The sequence below is a fragment of the Stomoxys calcitrans genome, chromosome 2 (genome assembly GCF_963082655.1).
Source record: "Stomoxys calcitrans chromosome 2, idStoCalc2.1, whole genome shotgun sequence".
NCBI lineage: Eukaryota > Metazoa > Arthropoda > Insecta > Diptera > Muscidae > Stomoxys > Stomoxys calcitrans.
Genome location: NC_081553.1, coordinates 238,284,048 through 238,300,780, shown reverse-complemented (window position 1 = coordinate 238,300,780; position 16,733 = coordinate 238,284,048).

Sequence of the window (16,733 nt, the reverse complement as noted above, 5' to 3'; positions counted from 1 at the left end):
TGTTTTTTAGAAAACCATGGAGATACAGTAAATAAAACTAAATAAACTTCGGAACTTTTTCGCTATATCAAGGGATCACTATATGTATTTTAAAAAGATCAAGGTTTCCCCCATTTGTGTCCCATTTGAATTTATTGAACTCTTTTTATACCCTTAATCATAGAATGGGGTATTCCAATTTCGTCCTTCTGTCCGTCTGTACGTCCTTCTTTCGAAAGCACTCTTACTTTCGAAGGAGTAAAGTTAGACGCTTGAAATTTTGCACAAATATATCTTATTAGTGTAGGTCGGTTGGGATTGTAAATGGGCCAAAACGGTCCATAACCTGATATAGTTGCCATTAAAACCGATCATGGGGCTTGACTTTTTGAGCCACTAGAGGGCGCAATTCTCATCCGATTTTGCTGAAATTTCGTACAACGGCTTCTCCCATGACCTTCAACATACAATATGGTCTTAATCTTAATCTGATCTGTAGTCTGATACAGCTCCCATATAAACCGATCTCCCGATTATGCTTCTTGAGCCCATACAAGGCGCAATTCTTATCCGAGTGGACTGAAATATTACCCAATGACTTCTACTATGGTCTTCAACATTCAATTCACTTATGGTCCGAATTGGACTATATTTTGATATATCTCCAATAGCATAACAATTCTTATCCATTATTCTTTGTTTGCCTAAAAAGAGATACCGTGGAGGGAATATGAGATTTGCCACTGCCGAACTTAGAATGCTCTTACTTGTTTATAATAAGTCGGTCCCACGAAAAGACCCCAAAAATTATCTTATGTTATCAGACTGCCATTTCACAAAGTTGTTGTTTACTTTCTAGTTTAGATTAGTTTGGTATGTTGGGATTTCCATTGTAACGAGTGTTACGTTTTTACTAATAAAATTTATTTTAAAGCTTCTTGATATGAACTTTTGCAATTTTTGTGCAATTTTTTCTCTTTAATGAACCATCAATTAATGTCATCGATTTTGCCAGTATTGAAAGTGCAACGGCCTTCAAAACTGGCGTATTTACTTATGATTGTAATACAAATGCCTTCACGGCCAAAAACGAAACACTAAGAATACATTTCCAAATAGAAAAACTTATACCTATGTGTATATACAGACTTTATACATAATCAAATTCATTTATGAAAATTCAATTGGCTCGCCAGCCTTAACTATGCACTCAATAACAAGTATATATAGTATATACTTACCCCTAATTGGGGTAATAAATGCGACTGTATTGGCTTAAGACCCTAAATCGGCAGATTGGTCTTAGTAGCACCTACACCTAAATGCTGTCCGATCGGGACCATATTTGGCAACGACATCGATGGGTCTCGTAAAACTTACCATTTTACCACCAATTTCAACGAAATCGGATAAAAAATGCGTCTTTTATGGCTTTCAGTTTTTTAAGGGTGTGGCGTGATTACAACAGAAGGACACTCATGTAACTCAAGAGTGTATAAACAGATTTGCCAACCTCGGAAGAGGTCGCAACTAATCAAATGTACATGCGACTAAAGGAAAAAATAATTTTTTCGAAAGTTTGAAACGCTTTTCTGCAAAATTTAAAACTATTTATTTCGTACTCCACTCCTAAATATCATTTGAGTCTGTTAAGCCGTTAAGGCCAAATGGGTGGATCAGACGAAGAATATTTTATAATTTTTGCAATCCTAGTTATTAGATCATAGGCCTTGTCAAAATCTTTGTGAGTTCATCATCGGGCAAGACTGTTTAGACCTATCACCTATAGTAGATACCAACCAAAATACGTAAGCCCAACATTTTTGGTTTTTTTTTTCAGCGACTGATTTACGTACATAATAGATATTGTGTGACTTTCCGCTGAAATAAGGCCAAATTCCAGAAAGCTTCAAGTTCAGGTCATGATCAACATTTTGGCAAATCATACTAATATGATACATTTTAAGCCTTGTTTCGTCCACGGCCCAACTCATATGTATCATATGTTTCTTTTGTTTCACATTAAGAGAAATAAATTAATGAGTTATTATAACACATCGTAGCAATAGAGCATTGGATTAGCATATCGAAAAGCTGGAGATCTGTTCGACTGCTGCGAGAGTTAATGAACAGACATGAATAATGAATTTGGCAAAAATAAAATGAATGCTCGATAAGATACCCGTCTTTTCATGCGATTACAAACACAAAACACATGTAAACGATGTCATTGTCTTCAAATCTCTCTCCCTGATCTCCCCCTGACATGTACAAACACAACGAAACATAATTGGGCAAAATCTAAAAAAATGGATCCCACCATGGTTCTACCATTTGCTGCGTCGAATGAAAACAATGCCAACGTTAGAGCAACCCAGCGGTCAAAATAAGCGCATATCATGTGGGAATAATAACACTGTAAAACTGGCAATGTGTCGGGTGGGAAATTCTATATAATTGTAAAGTTTGTGGTTCTCAGGTCAAACATATTTTACGATATATCAGAGATGGCCAAATTGGTTCATCTTAAGATATACATAGCTTCTATATAAACCGATCTCGAGATTTTATCTCTTGAGCCAATAGAAGTAGTATCGCAAAGCTTATCCGATTTAGCTGCAATTTTATACAATAACTTTTATAATGACATCACACATCAATGTTATGGCAACTAAACCCATACACCCAGAGAAAAGTTAAAACCGAACCGAACAGTACCATACTGTATTGAAAGTAAAGCATATGGTAACAAAGCAATACAAAATTACTGTTTGGTCTTATTATTGAACTGGTAGTGGTTTTAATACCAACCAGTTACTAGTTTTAGTAACAAATCGTTTTTGAATATTCCAGCCCCTAATGAACCAAAAAAAGAAACCATTGAAAATAACTTTAATTATATTTTATTTCGATTATTTATGCTAGTAATTGCAGTTTAATAACTACAAAAAAAATGTTATACAGTGACCAACCTCGATCATTTGTATTCAGCAATTGATTTCAAATCTATTGATTCCCAGAAGTGGTTTTCATATGAATATACCAACACAGAATCGTTTGCCACACAAGAGACTTCGGCATGTGTTTATTCCCTCCATCATATGATGGGCGTTTACTAATTTCGTCATTCTGTTTGTAACTCCTCAAAGTATTCATCTAAGACCCTGTAAAGTATATATATTCTTGATAGTCATGACATTTTAAGTCGATCTAGTCATGTCTGTCCGTCCGTTTGTCTGTCGAAAGCACGCTAACTTTCCAAGGAGTAAAGCTAGTCGCTTGAAATTTTGCATAAATTGGGATTGTAAATGGGCCAAATCGGTCCATGTTTTGATATAGCTGCCATATAAACCGATCTTGGATCTTGACTTCTTGGGCCACTAGAGTGCACAATTCTAAAATTTAGCACGAGGTGTTTTGTTACCATTTCCAACAACTGTGCCAAATTTGGGTCAAATCGGTCCGTAACCTGATATCGCTGTCATATAAACCGATCTTGGATCTTGACTTCTTGAACCGCTAGAGGGCGCAATTATTATCCGATTTGGCTGAAATTTTCTACAACGGCTTCCTCCATGATCTCCAACATACGCGTCAAATATGTTCTGAATCGATCTATAGCCTGATACAGCTCTCCTTTCAACCGATCTTCCTATTTACTACTTCAGCCCCTAAAGAGCGCAATTATTATTCGATTTGACCGAAATTTTATATAATGACTTCTACTATGGTCTCCATCATTCAATTCAATTATGGTCCGAACTGGGCCCTAACTTGATAGAGCTCCAATAGCATAGTAATTATTGGGTTGCCCAAAAAGTAATTGCGGATTTTTCATATAGTCGGCGTTGACAAATTTTTTCACAGCTTGTGACTCTGTAATTGTATTCTTTCTTCTGTCAGTTATCAGCTGTTACTTTTAGCTTGCTTTAGAAAAAAAGTGTAAAAAAGTATATTTGATTAAAGTTCACTCTAAATTTTATTAAAAATGCATTTACTTTCTTTTAAAAAATCCGCAATTACTTTTTGGGCAACCCAATATTTTCCTTTATCCTTTGTTTGCCTAAAAAGAGATACCGGGAAAAGAACTCGACAAATGTGATCCATGGTAGAGGGTATATAAGATTCGGCCCGGCTGAACTTAGCACGCTTTTGCTTGTGTATGTAGATAACGTCCTAAGAGTTTGTACTATTCCATTTGCATCGATATCAAGTATTTGCGCACGACTTTTAAATTTTATAGTTAAAACATTTTATTAAATTAAAACAAATGTTTTATAATCGCTTCAATATTTGAACAAATGTGTCGCCGTCTTTTTTTAAATTGATACCAAATGGTATTAAAAATATTTGCCAATAACACGAATAAACAAACACCAAGCTGTATTGGCAAAGTACCGTCCTTTTTCTATCAGTGTAGTTACTTGTTAAAGCTTCTTTGGACTTAAATTTTCGGTGGTGTCAATGCAAATATGCCCATTAACATTCCATTAAGGAACAGGGTGTAAACTTCTCATCCGTTTTATAGCCGATGCCTAACGGCATCTTTACGAAAAAGTTTTCGCATGGCTTTATAACTCGCCAGCATTAGGAGGCGCCAACCACCGCTGAAATTTTTTTCTGATTTTCTCGCATGAATTCGATCCCAGGAGTTTAGAGTCATAGACGGATATGCTAACCTCTTCGCCATGGTGGGTATTAGAAATTCGGCTTTTCCCATCAATTAGGGAGTTCCGTATCAAAGAAGTCATACCCAAATGGTAGAAGTAGCATTTTCAAATTAACTATTAAATCGTCCAATCATGTGATCTGAATTCTAATCTATTTATATATTTGCAAGCTATAAATGTACATTTTTAAAATTTCGCAATTTGTATGAGAGCGCGTACGATATGGTATGTCAGTATGTCAGCGCGTACGATATGGTATGTCAGTATTACTAATTAACAGTAAAGAACATGGTATTTTTTGCTAAGGCATTTTACTTTAGCATAAAGTTCCGCAGAACAATTCTATTAACAGCAATTGCTTTTTTCTATAATATATATTTTTTTGTGAGAACTGTGATAAGTCAAATGAAATAAAAAATATTTTGAATTGTAATTACCACGTAAGTGTGATTTTTTTCTTGTTAGAATTCCGGAAAATATTTTGAGACACATGGTATTAAAAAAAACAAAAACTGCAAACAATTACTTATTTCAGGGTTGATCAAGGCCGAAGCTATTCAAAACCAAAAAAATCTGGAATGCCTATATGGGACCACCGTGGCGAATGGGTTAAATGACCGCCTATGTCTTTGAACATCTAGGTTCGAATCCTTGCCATTGATCTAAAAGTTGAATAAGGCAATTGAAATGAGACATTTCTCGCCACTCCATAAAGGGATGTTCGCTTTTTTTTTACTATGTGAAACTGTAATCACCAATATTATGTATACGAAGGTTGCCTTTTGTATTTAGGAATTAGAGTAAACAAAAACCAATATTAATCATCGAAAATCGCTTTATTGTTTTTCAAACTATTCCCCATTAAGATCTATACACTTTTGCATGCGTTTGAGCCAATTGTCGAAGTCAATTGATTGAGGTATCTCCAAAACATGCATTTTGAACGCATCAACCGCTGAAGAAGCGATTGTCGAAAAACACCACGAGTATAAAAAGAAGTCATTCGGTGCCAAGTCAGGACTATACGGCGGATGACTCATCAATTCTATGTTTTGAGTGCTCGAAAATGCAGTTGTCTCGTATTTTTAGAGCATTTCTTTTGACCAATCGACACGAGTCTTTTTTGAGCGATTGGCAAATTGTGTGGGATCCAACGCGAACAAATTTTTATACCCACCACCGAAGGATGGGGTTATATTAATTTTTTCATTCCGCAACACATCGAAATATTCATTTCCGACCCCGTAAGGTATATATATTCTTGATCAGCGTAAAAATCTAAGACGATCTAGCGATGTCCGTCCGTCTGTCCGTTGAAATCACGCTACAGTCTTTAATAGAGATTTTGCTGAAATTTGGGACAGTGAGTTGTGTTAGGCCCGTCGACACCGTTTTTCAATTTGGACCAGATCGATCCAGATTTGGATATAGCTGCCATATAGACCGATCTCTCGATTTAAGGTCTTGCGCCCATAGAAGGCGCATTTATTGTCCGATTTTGAGTTGTGTTGTGCCCTCCGACATCCTCCTTTAATTTGGCCCAGATCGGTCCAGAATTGAATATAGCTGCCATATAGACCGATCAGCAGATTTAGGGTCTTAAGCCCATAAAAGCGACATTTGACAAAATTTGGGACAGTGAGTTGTGTTTGGCCCATCGAGATCGTTCTTCAATTTGGTTCAAATCAGTTCAGATTTGGATATAGCTGCAATATAGACCGATCCCTCGATTTAAGGTTTTGGGCCCAAAAAAGCGCACTTATTGTCCGATTTTGCTAAAATTTAGGACGGTGAGTTGCATTAGGCCCCTTGGCATACTTTTGTAATTCGGCCCAGATCGGTTGAGATTTGGATATAGTTGCCATATAGACCGATCTCTCGATTTAAGGTCTTGGGCCCATAAAAGCCACATTTATTGGCGATGTCGCCGAAATTTGGGACAGTGAGTTGTATTAGGCCCATTGACATGCTTCTTTAATTTGACTCAGATCGGTTCAGATTTGGATAAAGCTGCCATATAGACCGATATCTCGATTTAAGGTTTTGAGCCCACAAAAGGCGCATTTAATTTGGTACAGTGAGTTGTGTTAGGCTCTTCGATATTTTTCTGCAACTTGGCCCAAAAACGGTCCAGATCTGGATATGGCAATCATATTGACCGATATCCCGATTTAAAGCCCCATAAAAGGCGCATTCCGTTTTAAATGAAATTTGACACAGTGGCTTATGTTAGGCTTTTCGACATTTTTTTGGACGAGATGGAAAGTTACTATAAACAATACAAAAAGCGCTCGTATATCAAAACGTTCTGAGTACGTATAACCTCAAAAATATCAATCTTTACGATAGAGCTGTCAGTTGGCAGATTGTCCAATCCCGAAATATGAAAGGCAATCCCCAAATTTGATCAATTAAACTTGGTATTAATTAATAAACACCTTTTTAACTAAGTGATTAACTGTTTTGATCAATTTTCTCTTTCACACACAAGTAATCCGAATAATAGAGCCAACGAGACAAACATATGTACAAAGAAAAAATTAATTGGTTAGAAATTTGTATACTCTATTAATAATTATGCTGAAATCGGCCCTATAAAGAAGTTAGTATTGTTAATAGACAATTTTATAATTTGCATTTACATATGAAAAGCTGAATAATTTAATTAAACTCAACGCAATAAACCAATTTTTTGGAAATTGATTATTCTTTACAAAAAATGTATAACAGATTTAATTCAAGTAAATAATTGTTATTTGTCCATATAAAAACAATATAAAACATACGTGAAATTCGATTTTCTTTGGTATCACGCCAAGTGATTGGGAAACATGGCATGCGTTTAACATATTTTTAATTGTACGCATTGAATTGTTATTTAGGTTAGGTTAGGTTATATTGCGTTCCCTTTCACATATATATAATGCGAAAAGAAGTGAGAGTGAGTCAAATATATGTCTCGCTTCCATCATAAACAGACACAAAGTAGCGTGGCTAGACAAAAAACTATCAAGAAAAGTAGATAGTGTAGTTTTTTATATCTCTCCGTAAAGTATTATTTATTTTCTAAACTTAAAGTAAATAAAAACATAATATAGCATGAAAATAGCATTGGCTACTAAGGCCATCAACTAGTAATAGAAAGTAAACTAATGTTTATACAGCCAGGTAAATTAGAGAAGTATAGCTATATATTGTGTTGATATTATCTTAATTTGGTGATTTAAGTAATTCCATGTTGATCATTCTACGGTGAGACAAGTAACTGCAGGATTGGAGAATATGTTCCACATTGAATTGGCCTATACGTAAACGGGAAAAGATTCGAATTTTTGTCTTGTCAATATTGGTAGGATATAATGGTACCTTGTAATCTGGATTAACATTGCTATAATGAGGATGGTACAAATTTTGTTTATTTCTCAGAATAAGGGAATATAGTTTAGCAGTGATGTGCAATTTTAGGTAAATTTTTTCGATTAGAGCATTTGCAATAAGGGGTGCTCTACATGCAAATTTAGCGGCTAAGTTGTGCCCACATTTCCAATCATTTCAACGTGGGCTGGCGTTTAAGTATGGTAATTTATAAACAACTTTCAAACAAGGTCTTAATTGTTTTAATTATTTTTGACGTAGACATTAGAATATGAATATTAGAATGAAATAGAATTAGATTTTTTTCTATCACAGTAAGTGATAGGTAGACAAAGCATACGGTGAAAAGTGAAAAGTGGAAAAAATTTATTATTAATTATATTATTAGATTTATCTTATTTTAATTGTTCATTGTCCATATAGAGATTACATTTATTTGGAAAACGGCGCTGAGGACGGAAGATAACATATGTGGATCTAGATTTCGTGATATTGTACGCAAAATGTTAGGATTGGTATTTTTGGTATTTCATTTTAAATGTGTATAGAAATTAATTTCTGATTTGTGATTTGGCTATAATTGGCACGTGGTGTTTTGGTATCACTTCCAACGACTGTGCTTAGTATGATTCAAAGCGGTTTATAACCTGGTATAACTGCCATATAAACCGATCTTGGATATTGATTTCTTGTGCCGCTTGAGGGCGCAATTCTCATCCGATTTGGCTTAAATTTTGCATGAGGTGTTTTGTTATGACTTCAAATAACTGTGCTAAGTATGGCGCAAATCGATACAGAGCGTCTAGAGGGCGCAATTCTTATCCAATTTGGTAGACATTTTTTACAACGGCTTCTCCAATGACCTTTAACATACGTGTGCAATATGGTCTGAATCCATCTATAGCTTGATACAGTTCCCATATAAACCGATCTCCCGATTTAGCTTCTTAAGCCCCTACAAGGCTCAATTCTTATCCGAATGAACTGAAATATTACACAATGACTTCTACAATGTTCAGCATTCAATTCTTGTATGTTGTTCTTTGTTTGCCTAAATAGAGATAACGCGCAAAGAAATTGACAAATGAGATCCATGGTGGAGGGTATATAAGATTCGGCCCGGCCGAACATAGCACGCTCTTACTTGTTTATAAATATTTTCTTTAATTAATTAAAACCATGTGTGTGGAAAAATGCACAAACAATTTAAAATCCATATTTAATACATTTAACAGCTCTAAAACGTTAAAAAGCTTAAATTTTTTAAATTTATTTCAACAGTCATAGTTTGCGAAAAACAGCAAACTATTTTTCTGGGTGTATATTTGATCAAGAACAGTTGAACTTAATATAAATAAATAAACGCAAATACTTAGTACACTACCCAAAAATAAATAAATTCGATTGCAGAGCCAGTCTCTCTCAGGCGACCGTGACGTCAGTACAAATATCTATGTATATTCGTTATTTACATCAATGAGGAATGTACAATATTTATAGCGTGCTTTCAATCTATGACATGACTTGCAAAACCCATTGAACATATTGCAAAATAAATTATATATTGCCTGTCTCAAATTAAATAATACCAAAATGCCACCTTGAACAAATGATTGATAGTTTTTAGCATATTTTGAAGTTTGGCCAGTTTATATTTCGGACAGTCGAGCATCTACAAAGAACACTGAAGCCTCTAATTTGTAATTTTTGAGAGTTCTTCCAAAAGCAGATGAAAATGTTCTTGCAGTATTCGAGGGGATAATCCTTCGGTTTTAGATAGCTTACACACGTCGTGAGCTGCGCTAGGATTTTCCCTCATTGTTAATGATGAAATTGCAATCAAATAAACATCATCATCATCAACATTATCATTTTTGTTGCTGGGCTTAAGCTGCTATCACACGATATGTGCGTTACATTTGCGCTGTCACTTTCTGTATTCATAAGACTTTGCTTATGTACGTCAAATACAAACAGAGCGGCATGTATTCTCATATGTATTGTATTTTTTTACAGACATGTGTCTACTAGGGTGGTGACATTTTTACAACCTCAGGATATGAGTTTTTATTTAAGATAAGATAAACATGTAAGGAGATTCGTAAAAAACCTTGCGTACAAAATGATTTAAGAAATTTAACAAAAATTTAATTTAAAATATTTTAATGGAATTAGTGTTAATTTAGTGTTAAATAGACAAAAAATTGTTCATTTGCGCAACAGAAAATAGTTTTTGAGAAAAAAAAAAAATCAAAAAGTCATCACCCTAAAGAACAAGGTCCTAAATTGGCTTGCTTGACTTGTTGAACACTTATTTGAGTGATGACTTTATACAACTTAGTTTCCCTGTCACATATTTCATTTAGTTTTTATTGAAGTTTAGAGAAAATCATCAATAAAAGCTGATTCGATAAAAAAAACCCATAATTTTTGAGAAAATAACCCAAAAACTCATCACCCTAGTGTCTACATGCCTGTTCGATGAAATAAGAACTTGCTTTAATATAAAGAATTGCATATTTATTCGCACATCCATTATCCACACTAAATTTTTCGTATGTATAACACGATGTGTACAACTTTCAGAGCTGCTATCTTTGAAAATACATATGACCAATAAAGAAAAGTATACACCCCATTGGGAACTGGGTTCAAATCCCGGCGTGAACATCAGAAAAATTTTCAGCGGTGGTTAGCCCCTTACTAAAGCTGGCTACATTTGTGAGGTATCCTGCCATGTTAAAACTTCTCTAGCAAGTGGTGTTTGTCGCTATGCGGCACGCCGTTCGAAATCGGCATAAAATGGGACCCCTTTTGATTGAGCTTAAACTTTAATCGGACTGCACTTAGTGAAATGTTCATGAGAAATTTAGTACCAAGATGAGATACAACGGTTACAAAACAGGCCTTATATACTACATATACATATAGAAACTTTATCTAAAAGTTTATCAATTTTCACCAAAATCAAATCTTAGGATGGAAAAATCATGTGAAAAAATTTCGTGAACAAGGTTTAAAAATGCGATTTGTACTTTGGTTATAACAATAAATGGGCAAACAATATATGGCTAAATCGAAGTAGAAAGCAGCAATTTACTGTTTATTTACTATATCGGTCTATATCTTTGTAAAGCTCCCACATTAAGCAATTTTCCGATTGTATTTCTTTAGCGCCTAGAGGGCTCAATTCTTATCCCATTTGGCTGAAATTTTGCCTTACGGTTTCTTTTATAACCAGTAAAGTAACCAGCATTCTTGTCAAATATGGTCTGAATCGGTCTATAACCTTATATAGCTCCCATATAATCCGACCTCCAGATTTTAGTTCCTAACTATCTAGGAGGCCCAATTCTGATCCGATCTGGCTGAAATTTTGCATAATAATTTCCCATATAAACTCTAACATTCATATCAAGTATGGTCCGAATCCATCTCTAACCTGATATTGCTTTCATATAAAACGATCATTCGATTTCACTTCTTTTTACGGTATGTAGGTGACATGTCAAATTTAGCACATGTAGAGTTGTATATGTCGTGTGACACAAATGAACTTTTTGGTTTAGAGTGTGCTCTATTCCTTCTGACAAAAGCATAAAGAAATCATCTGTTTTTGTTGTCAGTCAAATGAAAGCAAACCCAAATTAAATTGTTTTCACAAATTTATGATTTAACTAGCTTTCTCACAAATTTAACAATTTTTACCCATACAAAAATCAGATTTGCCCACATTTGTAGGTTATGTCATACAAGTGTGATACTATATATAATATGGGTACCACATGTGTTGAAAGAAATTCATTTAACAAACCGAAACAACGCTTGTGATACATATGCACCTTAAACGCAATGAATTTGATCCGTTTTTAAAACGAATCATAACTGGAGATGAAAAATGGATTGTTTACAACAACGTTAGTCGAAAACGGTCATGGTCCAAGCATGGTGAACCAGCTCAAACCACTTCAAAGGCTGATATCCACCAAAAGAAGGTTATGCTGTCTGTTTGGTGGGATTGGAAGGGTGTGGTATATTTTGAGCTGCTTGCAAGGACCCAAACGATTAATTCGGATGTTTACTGTCAACAATTGGACAAATTGAATACAGCCATCAAGGAGAAGCGACCAGAATTGGTCAATCGTAAAGGTGTCATATTCCACCAGGACAACGCAAGACCGCACACATCTTTGGTCACTCGCCAAAAACTGAGTGAGCTTGGCTGGGAACTTATGATGCATCCACCATATAGCCCTGACCTTGCATCATCAGACTACCATTTATTTCGATCTTTGCAGAACTCCTTAAATGGTAAAACTTTCGGCAATGATGAGGCTATAAAATCGCACTTAGTTCAGTTTTTTGCAGATAAAGGCCAGAAGTTCTATGAGCGTGGAATACTAAATTTGCCAGGCAAAAGGTTATCGAACAAAATGGCAATAATATATATTTGATTAAAGTTCATTCTAAGTTTTATTAAAAATGCATTTACTTTCTTTTAAAAAATCCGCAATTACTTTTTAGGCAACCCAATAAAATGTTAGTAAAAACTACCTTTATGGGCTTATGGACCGATCTAGGCCATATACGTTCCGGATAGCGGGAGACCTAGTCTAACTTACTGTTCAAGTTTTCAGCGAAATCAGGCAATAAACGCGGTTTATCGGCTTAACCCATTAGCGCATAGAGTTCCTTTTACCGGTCGTTTTTGTTTCTTACGATTCGGGTTCATTTATATGAATATTTTGTAAAACTATACAAAAAGAAAGTTAGAACATATCATAATATACAGATATTCTACAATTTATTTAAGTAAGAAAATGGAAAATATAAAAAAAACGTCTAAAAAATCATGGCAGGTAAATTAAAAAAAGAAAACTAAATTAAAACAAGTAAGTTCGGCCGGATCGAATCTTATATACCCTCCACCATGTATCGAATTTGTCGAGTTCTTTGTGCGGTATCTCTTTTTAGGCAAACAAAGAATAATGAATAAGAACTGTTATGCTAATATTGCTATATCAAGTTATAGTCCGATTCGGACCATAAATGAATGCTGAACATTGTAGAAGTCATTGTGTAATATTTCAGTTCATTCGGATAAGAATTGCGCCTTGTAGGGGCTTAAGAAAGAAAATCGGGAGATAGGTTTATATGGGAGCAGTATCAAGCTATTGGTCGATTCAGACCATATTAGGCAGACCATCATGAGAGAAGCCGCTTTACAAATTTTCTGCCAAATCGGATGAGAATTGTGCCCTCTAGAGGCTCAAGAAATCAATATCCCAGATCGGTTAATATGGCAGCTGTATCAGGTTATGAACGGATTTGCGCCATACTTACACTCCGTGCAAAATTGTAGTTAAATCGGATGAGAATTGCGCCCTCTAGAGGCTCAAGAAGTCAAGAAGTTGTTGGAAGTAATACCAAAACACGTCGTGCAAAATTTCAGCCAAATCGGATTAGAATTACGCCCTCCAGAGGCTCAAGAAGTCAAGACCCAAGATTGGTTTATATGGCAGCTATATCGAAACATGGATCGATTTGGCCCATTTACGATCCCAACCGACCTCCACTAATAAAAAGTATTTGTGCAAAATTTGAAGTGCCTAGCTTCACTTCTTCGAAAGTTAGCGTGCTTTCGACAGACAGATGGACGGACTTAAAATGACATTGCGATCAAGAATACATATCCTTTATGGGGTCTCTGACGCATATATCAAGGTGTTACAAACAGAATGACGAAATTAGTATACCCCCATCCTATGGTGGAGGGTATAACTAGTAAAAGCGTGCTAAGTTCGGCCGGGCCGAATCTTATATATCCTCCACCATGGATCGCATTTGTCGAGTTCTCTCCAGGTATCTCTTTTTAGATAAACAAAGGATAAATGAAAAGAATTGCTTTGCTAATTGAATTGAATGTTAGAGGCCACAGTAGAAGTATATGTGTACAATTTCAGCCAAATCGAATAAGAATTGGGCCTTTTAGGGGCTCAAGGGAGCATAGGGGAGCTGTATCAGACTAAAGAACGATTCAGATCATATTTGACACGTATGTTAAAGGTCATGGAAGAGGCCGTTGTACAAAATTTCAAAATCGGATAATAATAAGGCCTTCTTGAGGATCAAGACAGGTTATAGACCGATTTGAACCTTATTTGGAAGTCATAACGAAACACGTCATGCAAAATTTCAGCCAAATCGGAAAGGAATTGCGCCCTCTTGAGGCTCAAGAAGTCAAGACCCTAGATCGGTTTATATGACAGCTATATCAGGTTATGGACCGATTTGAACTATACTCAACACAGTTGTTGGAAATCATAACAAAATACCTCACACTAAATTTCAGCCAAATCGGATAAGAATTGCATCCTCTAGTGGCTCAAGAAGTCAAGATCCCAGATCGGTTTATATAGCAGCTATATCAAAACATGGACCGATATGGCCCATTTTCAATCTCAACCGACCTACACTAATAAGAAGTATTATTGCAAAATTTCAAGCGGATAGCTTTACTCCTTCGAAAATTAGCGTGCTTTCGACAGACAGACGGACGGACATGGCTAGATCGACTTAAAATGTCATGGCGATCAAGGATATATATACTTTATGGGGTCTGAGACGAATATTTCGAAGAATATTTCGAAGAATATTTCGAAGAATATTTCTTACACGAATATTTTTCCCAATACCTCGATTTTAATGAAAAGACGGGGACATGGTCTGTAAAGAGTATTATAAACATATTAATTAAAATGAATACTAAAAAATACCAATCTTAGCATTTTTCGTACAGTACCACGAAATCTCGATCCACATTTGTTATCTTCCATCCTCAGAGTTCTTTTCCAAGTCAATATAATCCCTATATAGATAATAAATAATTAAAATAAGACAATATTAATGATATTTATATATTATAATTTAATAAATTTTGTGGAGAGATAAAGAAACTACACTTTCTATTTTTTATTTACCAACGTCACTTTGTGGCTGTATATGATAGAAGCGAGGCATATATTTGCCCATTCTCACTTCTTTTCGCAATGGATATGAGTAAAAGGGAACACAATATAATCTGGATCAATGCACAATTTATGCTATTAAATAACACTTTAATTCGTACAATTAAAAACAAGTTCAATGTATGCTTTGTTTACCAATCACTTGCCGTGATACAAAAAAAAATCGAATTTCTATGTCAAAAATTGTTTAAGTAATTAAAACCTTGTTTGAAACGTTATTTTTAAGTCAATACCATATTTAATCGGTCAAATATAGTTCTATATTTTTCTGTGTACTTTTCAAGTACATTTTTCATGAAATTTTGAACTATTGTTGACTTTTTGCATCTTGTCCCCAAATTTCGAATCATCTGTCTTAAAACACCCTCAAATCAAGCAGGGTTTTCCAAAATAAAGTCTTCAAAAAAATAAAAAAATTTTTTTTTTAATTTAATTTAAATAATTCGTACAACAGAAAATACTATTTCAATATAAGCATTATTGCTTTTTAAGTAAAAAACGCCGGCTTTAAGCAATTTTGCCCATGCACCTTTTTTGATTGTATGAAGATCAGAGGTTTGTGTCAAACGACTTAAAATGAAAAATATTCGCCAAGTCGAAAGCTTTAGTCGATTCTAAACGATCAAGTTTTGATGCCAACATTTAATTTCAAACTCGGATTCCTAGATTATCTGATGTAATGTTCTTTGGACTTCATATATTTATAAGCTTAAACTAAAATTTTATTCACATCAGATGAAAATTGAACATCCCAGGTTTTTGACAAGTCAACAAATATCTTTCTGCTAAATTTTCGCTAAATGGGAAAAAATTGCGTCTTCAGAGGCCTAAGGAAGTCAAATAAAAATGATTTTAAAATTGGTCCTCATTTTCAAAAACAATTTCCTTAATTTGACTTTTGCAGCTCTATTTGCCAAACTTTTACAATTTTTTCGCTCTTTGTGAGTACTGGACTTTCTTTACTATTGTTTATTTTTGGAATCAACATTTCAAAGTGGAGGCATTTCGGTGGGGGCTTAGGCGCTTTCAGGACTCCATAGCTACTCCTATGGTTCCCCTATAAACAGATCTTCCTATTAGTCTTCTACATATGCAAGAAGTTTTAATTTGTTGCTGATTTGGCAAAAATTTTTGGATGTAAAGTACACCCAGAGAAAAGTTGATACAGTATTGATAGTAAAGCAACACCGTATGGTACAAAAAAATGCCGGATGGTATGGATGAGCCATAAAATGATTAGTACCATTTGGTACTAGCCTTATTACCAATCTGGTATTGGTTTTAATACCAATCTGTTATTGGTTTTAGCACCAGACCGTTATGGTTTCAGTACCAAACCGTTATTTATTATTCCACCCCCAATGAACCAAAAAAAAACTTGATAATAATTTTAATCTAACTTTATTTCGATTATTTATGTTAATAATAACAAAAAGGAATTTAACACCCTGACTAACCTCAATTCTTTGTATTTAGCAATTTATTTCATATCCATCGATTCCCAGTAGTGGTTTTCATACGAATACACCAACACAGCATCGTTTTCCACACAATGAAATATCATGTTTTTGATGCAGAATGTCCTTAGAATTTGTACAATTTCGATTTCCAGCGCTTTCGAGTATTTGAACTCAAATTCAAACATTTCTTTAAATAATATTTTATAATGGCGAGAATATTT